The sequence below is a fragment of the Oncorhynchus masou genome, chromosome 32 (assembly GCF_036934945.1).
Source record: "Oncorhynchus masou masou isolate Uvic2021 chromosome 32, UVic_Omas_1.1, whole genome shotgun sequence".
NCBI classification, from domain to species: domain Eukaryota; kingdom Metazoa; phylum Chordata; class Actinopteri; order Salmoniformes; family Salmonidae; genus Oncorhynchus; species Oncorhynchus masou.
The window spans coordinates 43,902,287-43,915,057 of record NC_088243.1 but is presented as its reverse complement, the minus strand read 5'-3'; the positions used below and the strand labels follow the sequence as shown (position 1 = coordinate 43,915,057).

At 41.0% G+C, this 12,771-nt stretch overlaps 1 pseudogene; it reads left to right on the top strand.

Annotated features, from left to right (window-relative positions):
* Positions 1–12,771, top strand: part of LOC135526112 (kelch domain-containing protein 2-like) — a 36,173-nt pseudogene that overhangs the window by 4,148 nt on the left and 19,254 nt on the right.

Sequence of the window (12,771 nt, the reverse complement as noted above, 5' to 3'; positions counted from 1 at the left end):
GAACAGTTGATGTTGAGATGTGTCTGTTACTTGAACTCGGAAGTATTTATTTGGGCTGCAATTTCTGAGGCTGGTAACTCTAATGAACTTATCCTCTGCAGCAGAGGTAACTTGCCACGTTCCTGTGGCGGTCCTCATGACAGCCAGTTTCATCATAGTGCTTAATGGTTTTTGCGACTGTGCTTGAAGAAACTTTCAAAGTTCTTGACATTTTCCAAATTTACTGACCATTACCTAAAAGTAATGATGGACTGTTGTTTCTCTTTGCTTATTTGAGCTGTTCTTGCCATAATATGGACTTGGTCTTTTACCAAATAGGGATATCTTCTGTATACCAACCCTATCTTGTCACAACACAACTGATTGGCTCAAATGTATTAAGAAGGAAAGAAATTTAACAAGGCACACCTGTTAATTGAAATGCATTCCAGGTGACAACCTGATGAAGCTGGTTGAGAGAATGCCAAGTGTGTGCAAAGCTGTCATCAAGGCAAAGGGTGGCTACTTTGATGAATCTCAAATGTAAAATATATTTTGATTTGTTTAACACTGTTTTGGTTACTACATGATTCCATATGTGTAATTTCATAGTTTTGATGTCTTCACTATTATTCTAAAATGTAGAAAATGGTAAACTAAAGAAAAACCCTTGAATGAGTAGGTATCAAATCTTTTGACTGGTACTGTATATGGGTGTGTGTACACACAAACACACACACACACACAGTGTACAAAACATTAAGGACACCTGCTTTTCCCATGAAATAGACTGACTAGGTGAATCCAGGTGAAAGCTATGAACCCTTATTGATGTCACTTGTTAAAACCTCTTATGGATATGGGGCAGCATTGGGAAGTTTGGATGAAAAGCGTACCCAGAGTAAACTACCTGTTACTCAGGCCCAGAAGCTAGAATATGCATATAATTAGTAGATTTTGATAGCAAACACTCTAAAGTTTCAAAAACTGTTAAAATAATGTCTGAGTATAACAGAACTCACATGGCAAATCCATCCAGGAAGTGGGAATTATGAGGTTTGTAGTTTAAGTGAATGCCTATCGAATATCCAGTGTCTGTGGGGTCAGATTGCACTTCCTAAGGTTTCCAGTAGATGTCAACAGTCTTTAGAAGTTTATTCAGGCTTCTATTGTGAAAGGGGAGAGAATAAGACCACTCGGAGCAAGTGGCTCAGCTGAAAGTCATGAGTTGTTTATCTCGCGTGGCCGTGCGCGTGACATTCGTTCCCTTTCTATTGTCTGGTTGAAACATTATTGAATATTTATGATAACACCTTAAGGATTAATTAGAAACATTGTTTGACATGTTTCTACAAACTTTAATGGAACTTTTTTGACTTTTCGTCTGGACTTTGTGCTCGCGTTTTGTGCATTTGAATTACTGGACTAAACGAGCGAACAAAAATTAGGTATTTGGACATAAAGATTAACTTTATCGAACAAAACAAACATTTGTCTAACATGGAGACCTGGGAGTGCCATCAGATGAAGATCATCAAAGGTAAGTGATTCATTTTATCGCTATTGACTTTTGTGACACCTTTTTGTGACACCTCTCCTTGGCTGGAAAATGGCTGTATGGTTTTCTGTGGCTAGGCGCTGACCTAACATAACTGCATGGTGTGCTTTCGCTGTAAAGCCTTTTTGAAATCGGACACAGCGGCTGGATTAACAAGAAATGTATCTTTAATCCTATGTGTAACAATTGCATCTTTCATCAATGTTTATGATGAGTATTTCTGTCATTTGATGTGGCTCTCTGCAATTTCACCGGTTGTTTGTTTGAGACCATGCATTTCTGAACATAACGCGCCATTTTCAAATGAGGTTTTTGGACAAAGACTAACTTTATCGAACAAAACAAACATTTATTGTGTAACATGGAGTCCTGGGAGTGCCACGAGATGAAGATCATCAAAGGTTAGTGATTAATTTTAACGCCATTTCTGACTTTTGTGACACCTCTTCTTGGCTGGAAAATATCTGTATGGTTTTTGTGGCTTGGCGCTGTCCTAACATAATCGTATGGTGTGCTTTTGCTGTAAAGCCTTTTTGAAATTGGACACTGGTTGGATTAACAAGAATTGTATCTTTTAAAATGGTGTATAATACTTCTATGTTTGAGGAATTTTAATTATGAGATTTCTGTTGTTTTGAATTTGGCGCCCTGTAATTTCACTGGTTGTTGGCCAGGTGTTCCGCTAGCGGAATCCCCATCCCAGAAAGATTAAATCCATTAGATCAGTGTAGATGAAGGGGAGGAGACAGGTTAAATAAGTATTTTTAAGCCTTGAGCCAATTGAGACATGGATTGTGTATGTGTGCCATTTAGAGGAATGGGCAAGACAAAATATTTAACTGCCTTTGAATGGGGTGTGGTAGTAGGTGTCAGGTGCACTGGTTTGTGTCAAGAATTAATGCTGCTGGGTTTTTCCACACTCAATAGTTTCCCTCCTGTGTGTATCAAGAATGGTCCACCACCCAAAAGATATCCAGCCAGTCAACATGGGCCCGCATCCCTGTGGGACACCTTGTGAAACCCATGCCCTGACAAATTGAGGCTGTTTTGAGGGAAAATATTGCAACTCAATATTAGGAAGGTGTCCTTAATGTGTTGTACACTCAGTGTTTATGGGGGTAATGATGTATGTCAGATGTTTTAGTTACGATTGCAGCTGTCTGATGGGTGTTAATGGCTAGATGGGTAATGTTAAGCGTGGCACACATAAACCTTTACTTTGCGATACTTCCTCAATTCCCGACATGGAAGACAAAACGTCTTCTAAACATCCATGTCTAGTTGTTGGGGGTTTGTTGGAATTTAGGAATGTAGAAGTAATCCAACAGTATGTACGCGGTCATCTTGTCTATTTTAAATCTTCTCTCATTGATCGAGATGGGTGAGTGTCATGACATGTAGCACTTTGGGCTGGACATCCACCTGTCTCAATGAATGAGAGAAGATTTGAAATGGACAAGATGGCGGCGTACACATTGTTGGATTACTTAAGGGAGCAAAAAAGTATATATTTTTTTTAACAGAGCATCAAACAAACTCCCTGCATTTGGACATGGCAGTTTAAAAGACTTGTTTCCTTCCAAGTTGGAATTGAGGAAGGATCACCAAATAAAGGTTGATGGAAAATTCAATGTGCTACTCTTAACATTACCTACCTAATAACGCCTATCAGCCAGCTGGAACAGTAGTAATGGTCTGACTGGGCATATATATGTGTTGTCCTCCAATGAAGCCTGCAGGTACATGGTGGAGGTGTTAGTCAATGAGCTGGAACTGGATGTCATCATCGATGAGTCTTTGATCACAACCACTAACATAATGTACACAATTCTCAATACAATCAGTTGTGAATTATGTCAATGATGTACTCCTCTTTTCTCCTGGACGGTGACCTCCAGTATGATTGAGCTGGCTGTGGTGGAGACTACTGTGCAGCACTCCAGCCAGTCGTGATGAAACCATGTAAGTTGAGCAAGGTGTCAGTCTCACAAGAACCAATTTCACATACATTCACTTGTCATCCCCCATATTTTCCTTGTCAATGTGAAATATAATTATTTTCAGAGATAACGTCTTCAACATCATTGGCCCTTTTGATGTGCCAAGATATATCTACAGTGCGGAGAGGAATAAGTTTGTACCGTAAGTATAAATGTGTGGGTTGACTTCAAGTCTGCATGGGTCATGGTCCTATGGTCCAAATATTATACCAAATACACTCTAGAATAAATGTTCTTTCTAATGAAACCACCATATCAAGACATCCCTCAGTGAAGCTGTTGTTTGTTCTTCCCCCAGCCTTACCATGACCACCCACTCTGCTCCATGTCTCTGTGGCTCAGCGAGGGACACAGCAGAGTTCTTCAGGGAACGCTACACACTCCTACAGCAGGTCAGTTCGCTCCATTTTTTTGGCCTTTGAATGAATCCTATATTGCTGGTCTTTGGTATGCAAAAAAGTCCCCTGACACGCTGCTCTCTGTGAGGTTGTTGTAAGAGAAGGTGTTCCAAATCCACTTTCCAAATAAATGTAAAGTTAGTACATGATAGTGAAATGTGTACCATGATCCACATTGACACTTAGGCCATCGGCATGAGCTCTTCACCCCACCTGTAATAGAGGCAGGGCCACTGCAGAAGAAAGCAGGAACACATTTCAGGTAATAACTCTGTTATAACTTAAGACACACTTTACGTGTTTAATCGATTTTATATAAGCTATGAGGACATTTTCCAGACTTTCCTCAAGTGTTGTGAATGGATTGCCCTGATCTTGATCTGTGCTTGTTTTCAGCTTAAGACTGTTGAAGCACTTTTAGGTAGTACGGCTAAGCTACGAGAGATCATTGTCTTGGGGATGGTCACACACGCTAAAGAGGTGAGCAGCTAAAATCATGTTAAGGACTTTGAATTGGAAAATATAGTAATATCTGCAATACAAATGAATGAATATACACTACCGTTCAAAAGTTTGGGGTCATTTAGAAATGTCCTTGTTTTTGAAAGAAAAGCCCCAAAAAATGTATCCATTAAAATAACATCAAATTGATCAGAAATACAGTGTAGGTATTGTTAATAGTAAATGACTATTGTAGCTGGAAACAGCAGATTTCTTTGAATGGAATATCTACAGTGGGGAGAACAAGTATTTGATACACTGCCGATTTTGCATGTTTTCCTACTTACAAAGCATGTAGAGGTCTGTAATTTTGATCATAGGTATACTTCAACTGTGAGAGACAAAATCGAAAACAAAAATCCAGAAAATCACATTGTATGATTTTAAGTAATTAATTTGCATTTTTTTGCATGACTTAAGTATTTGATACATCAGAAAAGCAGAACTTAATATTTGGTACAGAAACCTTTGTTTGCAATTACAGAGTTCATACTTTTCCTGTAGTTCTTGACCAGGTTTGCGCACGCTGCAGCAGTGTATCAAATACTTGTTCTCCCCATTGTACAGAGGCCCATTTATCAGCATCCATCACTCCTGTGTTCCAATGGCACGTTGTGTTAACTAATCCAAGTTTAGAATTTTAAAAGGATAAATTATCATTAGAAAACCCTTTTGCAATTATGTTAGTACAGCTGAAAACTGTTGTCCTGATTTAAAGAAGCAATAAAACGGGCCTTTAGACTAGTTGAGTATCTTTAGCATTTGAGGGTTCGATTACAGGCTCAAAATGGCCAGAAACAAAGAACCTTCTTCTGAAACTCGCCAGTCTACTCTTGTTCTGAGAAATAAAGGTTATTCCATGTGAAAAATTGCCAAGAAACTGAAGATCTCGTACAACGCTGTGTACTACTCCCCTCACAGCTCAAACTGGCTCTAACCAGAATAGAAAGAGGAGGCCCCAGTGCACAACTGAGCAAGAGGACAAGTACATTAGTGTCTAGATTGAGAAGCAGACACCTCAAGTCCTCAACTGGCAGCTTCATTTAAATAGTACCCGCAAAATAACAGTCTCAACGTCAACAGTGAAAAGGAGACTCTTGCATGCTGGCCTTCGAGGCTGTGGGGATCTTTTTCAGTGGCAGGGACTGGGAGACTAATCAGGATCGAGGGAAAGATTAATAGGGCAGACATACAAACAAATCCTTGATGAAAACATGCTCCAGAGTGCTCAGGACCTCAGACTGGGGCGAAGATTCACCTTCCAACAGGACAACGACCCTAGGCACATAGCCAAGACAATGCAGGAGTGGCTTCGGGACATGTCTCTGAATGTCCTTGAGTGGCCCAGCCAGAGCTCGGACTTGAACCCGATTGAACAGCTCTGGAGAGACCTGAAAATAGCTGTGCAGCGATGCTCCCCATCCAACCTGACAGAGCTTGAGGATCTGCAGAGAAGAATGGGAGAAACTCCCCAAATATAGGTGTGCCATCGAACCAGGGACTGGAATCGAACCAAGGACTGTAGTGACGCCACTTGCACTGAGATGCAGTGCCTTTGACCACTGTGCCACTCGGGAGCCAATTATGGGGTATTGTCTGTAGATTGAGAGAAAAAAATATATTTACTCCATTTTAGAATAAGGCTGTAATACATTACAAAGTGTGGAAAAAGTCAAGAGGTCTGAATACTAGAGGACGTATGTTTGTTGTTGAAACCTGTCGAATGCTGAAACCTGAACTAAAGACCTTGACTGTGTTTTTATATACTTTCAGTTTTATTTTGAATCCTGTGACTCTATTGGGCGAAATTGTGAGCGCTGCTATCTGTCCCGGGATCCTGCCAGATTTTTATTTATTTTTAACCTTTATTTAACCAGGCAAGTCAGTTAAGAACAAATTCTTATTTTCATTGACGGCCTAGAAACAGTGGGTTAACTACCTGTTCAGGGGCAGAACAACAGATTTGTACCATGTCAGCTCGGGGGTTTGAACTTGCCACCTTCTGGTTACTAGTCCAACGCTTTAACCACTGGCTACCCTGCCGCCCCAGATTCTGTAGAGGGGGAGAGATGTGAAAGCCCAGCTAGCCTAGCTGGCTCTGCGGTCTCAAATGGAGGACGCCATTGAACGTTTCCAACGTTGCAGGAGCAGCGTTTGTTTTGTTCCGGGAAAATGTTGACTTTCAATGTAGTAACTGCTTGCTTGCAGAGGACTACAAGAGTGAAGTAGCTACTCTTAGCAAGCAAGTTACAAACCTACATAAGCTACTGGGGAACCCACGCCCACCTACTTTTTTTCTTCCACACCAGTAGCTGGACACCGCTCTGGTCTGGTGGAAGTTTCACCGCCGTGTCGGCTCTCCACAGCCGACTGGCCGGTGCTAAGGAGTCGGCCATCCCTGAAGGGGTCTCCCCCTTCCCTGGAGAATGGAGCTGATCTCGACCCAACCAACCAGCCATGGAGATATGTCACTTGCCGTGGAAATTGAAGAAGGCGTCCTCTGGCAACGGGGGTCTCCATGGAGATGTTGAGCCCGGAACTGACACAGACCAGAAACGGCTTTGCCTTCGTCCATGGTGGCTTCCCAAACAAGATCAGGTCCGGAGGTACCTGCGTCTTCGTCCTCGGCTCTCTCCCTCTCCGGTGTCTTCGACCTCGGGTTCACCAGACCGTGAGGCTGCCTGAGACACCGGCCCATTCAACATCACCAGTTGTCATCATAGGCAGCTCTACGGTGAGAAACATCTCGGTCCCCTTGGCAAAAACCCTGTGCTACCAAGGAGCACGAGTACAGGACATAACAAGGCTGCTTCCGACTGTTCTACCACAAATGCCGGGAGCTGACACTGTCGTAGTCCATGTGTGGCTCAAACGACATTAGGAGGGCTAGCTCAGAACATTTGAAAATGGATTTTAAAGAACTGCTTTTAGCATTAAAAGACAAGAAAAACAGCCAATAATTTCAGGTCCAGTACCATCGTTGGGCCGTGGGTGTGAAACTCATTTCAAGGCTGCTTTGAAACAGTGACTGGTAAATTATCCAAGACCAGCTCAGGGGCGGCAGGGTAGCCTAGCGGTTAGAGCGTTGGACTAGTAACCGAAAGGTTGCAAGTTCGAATCCCCGAGCTGACAAGGTACAAATCTGTCGTTCTGCCCCTGAATAGGCAGGTAAGAAAATAAGGTGAAAATAAGAATTTGTTCTTAACTGACTTGCCTATTAAAATAAAGGTACAATTAAAAAATTAAATTAATCCCTATCCGAGACCATCTCAGTTAATCCCTGCCATTGTGACAATGAGTCGTCATAATGCTGCATCAAATGTACCTGATCTTAGGGGCATTGGCAAACACAATGTACCCCTAATTGCACCGAATACATCTGTTTATCCTACAGCTATTGTAAGCCGTAATCATGAGCCTATAAACCAGAGTTACACTGTTAGCACTGAGGCGGTGTGCAATAGTAGTAAGACCACTTTATGCTGCTCATCCTGCACTATCAGCTCCAATGTAAATAACATGAGTAAGTCTACCTCTGATAAGCTTCCCAGTAAAGCATTAAAAACAGTCAAGCAATCCAGAAAAGTGTTAAAAATAGCCCATATTAATATATGTAGCCTAAGAAACAAGGTCCATGAAGTCAATAACTTGCTTGTAACAGATGACATTCATATTCTGAAACTCACTTAGATCATACCTTTGATACAGTGGTAGCAATACATGGTTATAACATCTACTGAAAAGACAAATGCCAACGGAGGCGGTGTTGCGGTCTATATTCAGAACCACATTCCTGTAAAGCTTAGAGACGATCTGTTAAATACTGTTGAAGTAATATGGCTACAGGTTCATCTGCCTCACCTAAAGCCCATTCTTGTGGGAAGCTGCTATAGACCACCAAGTGCTAACAGTCAGTATCTGGATAATATGCGTGAAATGCTTGATAATGGATGCGATATCAACAGTGAAGTATATTTTCTGGGTGATTTTTAAATATTGGCTGGCCATCAAGCTACCCACTCAGGAAAAAGCTTCAAACTGTAATCAGTGCCTGTAACCTGGATCAGGTTGTCAGTCAATCTACCAGGGTAGTTACAAACAGCACAGGAATTAAATCATCAACATGCATTGATCACATTTTTACTAACGCTGCAGATATTTGCTTTAAAGCAGTATCCAAATCCGTAGGATGTAGTGATCACAATATAATAGGCATATCTAGGAAAACCAAAGTGCCAAAGGCTGGGCCTAATATAGTGTATAAGAGGTCAATCAAGAAGTTTTGTAGTGATTCATATGTTGATAATGTAAAGAATATTTGCTGGTCTGTGTGTAATGAGAAGCAACCAGACACTGCACTTAACAAATTTATGAAACTACTTATTCCAGTTACTAATAAGCATGCACCCATTAAGAAAATGACTGTAAAAACTGTTAAATCCCCTTGGATAGATGAGGAATAGAAAGAGTGTATGGTTGAGAGGGATGAGGCAAAAGGTATGGCAATTAACTCTTCTGTACAGCACTTTGAGATATCAGCTGATGTACGAAGGGCTATATAAATAAATTTGATTTAATTTGCAGCCCAACTGATTGGCAAACATACTGCAAATTAAGAAATCATGTGACTAAAATAAATTAAAAGAAAAATAAACTACACCATGAAACGAAGATGAATGATAGTAAAAAGCTTTGGGGTACTTTAAATACACATTTTGGGAAAAATGCCAACTCGGCTCCTTCATTCATTGAATCAGATGGCTCATTCATCACAAAGCCCACTGATATTGCAAACTACTTTAATGACTTTTTCATTGGCAAGATAAGCAACGAACACTGACACAACACACGAACGAACACTGACACAACACATCCAAGTATATCACACCAAATTATGAAAGACATGAATTGTACTTTTGAATTCTGTTAAGTCAGTGTGGAAGAGGTGAAACATTTTTTGTTATTGTCTATCAACAATGACAAGCCACCAGGGTCTGACAATCTGGATGGAAAATTACTGAGGATAATGGCAGACGATATTGCCACTCCTATTTGCCACATCTTCAGTTTAAGCCTACTAGAGAGCCTGCCCCCTCAGGCCTGGAGGGAAGCTAAAGGCACTCTGCTACCCAATAATATTTAAGCCCCCTTTACTGCCTCAAATAGCCGACCAATCAGCCTTTTACCAACCCTTAGTAAACTTCTGGAAAAAATTGTGTTTGACCAGATACAATGCTATTTTACAGTAAATAATTTGACAACAGAATTTCAGCATGCTTATAAGGAAGGACACTCAACAAACACAGCACTTACACAAATGACTGATGATTTGCTGAGAGAAATTGATGATAAAATGATTGTGGGGGCTGTCTTGTTAGACTTCAGTGCAGCTTTTGACATCATTGATCATAGTCTGCTGCTGGTAAAACGTATGTGTTATGGCTTTATACCCCCTGATATATTGTGGATAAAAGGTTACTTGTCTAACAGAACAGAGTGTGTTGTTTAATGGAAGCCTCTCAAATATAATCCAGTTAGAATCAGGAATTCCCCAGGGTAGCTGTTTAGGCCCCTTGCTTTTTAAACTTTTTACTAACGTTATGCCACTGACTTTGAGTAAAGCCAGAGTTTCTATGTATGAGGATGACTCAACACTATACATGTCAGCTACTGCAGCGACTGAAATGACTGCAACACTCAACAAAGTGCTGCAGTTAGTTTCAGAGTGGATGGCAAGGAATAAGTTAGCCCTAAATATTTCTAAAACAAAAAGCATTGTATTTGGAACAAAACACTCACTAAACCCTAAACCTCAACTAAATCTTGTAATAAATAATGTGGAAATTGAGCACGTTGAGATGACTAAACTGCTTGAAGTAACCCTAGATTGTAAACTGTCATGGTCAAAACATATTGATGCAGTAGTAGCTAAGATTAGGGAGAAGTCTGTCTATAATAATGTGATGCTCTGCCTTCTTAACGCTATCAACAAGGCAGGTCCTACAGGCCCTAGTCTTGTCACACCTTGACTACTGTTCAGTCGTGTAGTCAGGTGCCACAAAAAAAGGACGTAGGAAAATTGCAATTGGCTCAGAACAAGGCAGCACAGTTGGCCCTTGGAGGTACACAGAGAGCTAAAAAGGCTGAAAGTGGAGGAGAGATTAACTTCATCACTACTTTTATTTAAGAGAGGTATTGACATGTTGAATGCACTGAGCTGTCTGTCTAAACTACTGGCACATAGCTCGGACACCCATGCATACCCCAGATATGCCACGAGGTCTCTTCACAGTCCCCAAGTCCAGAACAGACTATGGGAGACACACAGTACTACATAGTGCCATGACTACACGGAACTCTATTAAACATGAAATAACTGACGCAAGCAGTAAAATTAGATATAAAAAAAACACCTTATGTAACAGCGGGGACTGTGACGGACTGGGCCGCAGTGTCCCCGACCCCTACTGTCTCAGCCTCCAGTATTTATGCTGCAGTAGTTTGTGTCGGGGGACTAGGTCTGTTATATCTGGAGTATTTATCTGGTCTTATCCGGTGTCCTGTGTGAATTGAAGTATTCTCTCTCTTTCTCTTTCTCTCGGGGACCCTGAGCCCTAGGACCATGCATCAGGACTATCTGGCCTGATGACTCCTTGCTATCCCTAGTCCAGCTGGCTGTGCTGCTGCTCCAGTTTCAACTGTTCTGCCTGCTGCTATGGAACCCTGACCTGTTCACCGGACGTGCTAACTATCCCAGACCTGCTGTTTTCAACTCTCTAGAGACGGTAGGAGCAGTAGAGATACTCTGAATGATCGGCTATGAAAAGCCAACTGACATTTATCCCTGAGGTGCGGACCTGTTGCACCCTCGACAACCACTGTAATTATTATCATTTGACCCCACTGGTTATCTATGAACATTTGAACATCTTGGCCATGTTCTGTTATAATCTCCACCCGGCACAGACAGAAGAGAACTGGCCACCCCTCATAGCCTGGTTCCTCTCTAGGTTTCTTCCTAGGTTCTGGCCTTTCTAGGGAGTTTTTCCTAGCCACCGTGCTTCTACACCTGCATTGCTTGCTGTTTGGGGTTTTAGGCTGGGTTTCATCAGCTGATGTAAGAAGGGATTTATAAATACATTTGATTGATATGATTGAAGCAACACAAACATTGGCACAGACACACACACATATGATAACATACTCTCTGTACGTACACATGGATTTAGTCATGTAGATATGTGGTGGAGTAGGGGCCTGAGGGCACACAGTGTGTTGTGAAATCTGTGAATGTATTGTAATGTTTGAAATTGTATAAACTGCCTTAATTTTGTTGGACCTCAGGAAGAGCACCATCTAATGGGGATCCATAATAAAATCAAATACAAATGGTGATATGTAGTAATATTTGCATCATGTTAAGTTTTAAAAAATATTTTTTTCCGGGGAAATTATATCTGGAAGACCCCAGTCCTACAGTACAGCTGAACCTCTCAAAGGCAATATCATTTCATTATTGTGGTGATGAAAGGATAATGACAAAAGTGTTTGTTTACATTGTGGAACATGGCCAATTCAAGTCTGGAATATAGTCAGTTTATTGTATTTCAAAGCATGTATGTTTTCCTTAACCTTGTCCTCACCAGTTCCACAGTGGACTTTACACAGAGTCTTGATTTGTTTTGGCAGAAGTAAAATATAAATGATCCTCTTCATCCACAGGAATGGACATCAGACAGCAGATGTACTATTTACTATTACATCATTGTGTTTTGTAGTGAGTTAATAGTCTGGTCATCTTAGCATCTTAACAATTAGCAACCACCGACCGAGCCATCATCCACCACACGGTCAGTAGATTAGATTGCAGAATGTTGCTAATTGTGGACCTACAGTTGAAGTTGAAAATTTACATATATTTAAACTGTTTTTCACAATTCCTGACATTTAATCCTAGTAAAAATTCCCTGTCTTAGGCCAGGTTTAATCACCACTTTTTTAAGAATGTGAAATGTCAGAATAATAGTAGAGAGAATGATTTATTTCAGCTTTTATTTCTTTCATCACATTTCCAGTGGGTCAGAAGTTTTACAAACACTCAATTAGTATTTGGTAGCATTGACTCAAAATGGTTTAACTTGGGTCATACATTTCAGGTAGCCTTCCACAAGCTTCCCACAATAAGTTGCGTGAATTTTTGCCCATTCCTCCTGACAGAGCTGGTTGTAACTGATTCAGGTTTGTAGGCCTCCTTGCTCGCACATGCTTTTTCAGTTCAAAATGTCCTTAAGCCATTTTGCCACAACTTTGGAATTATGCTTGGGGTCATTGTCCG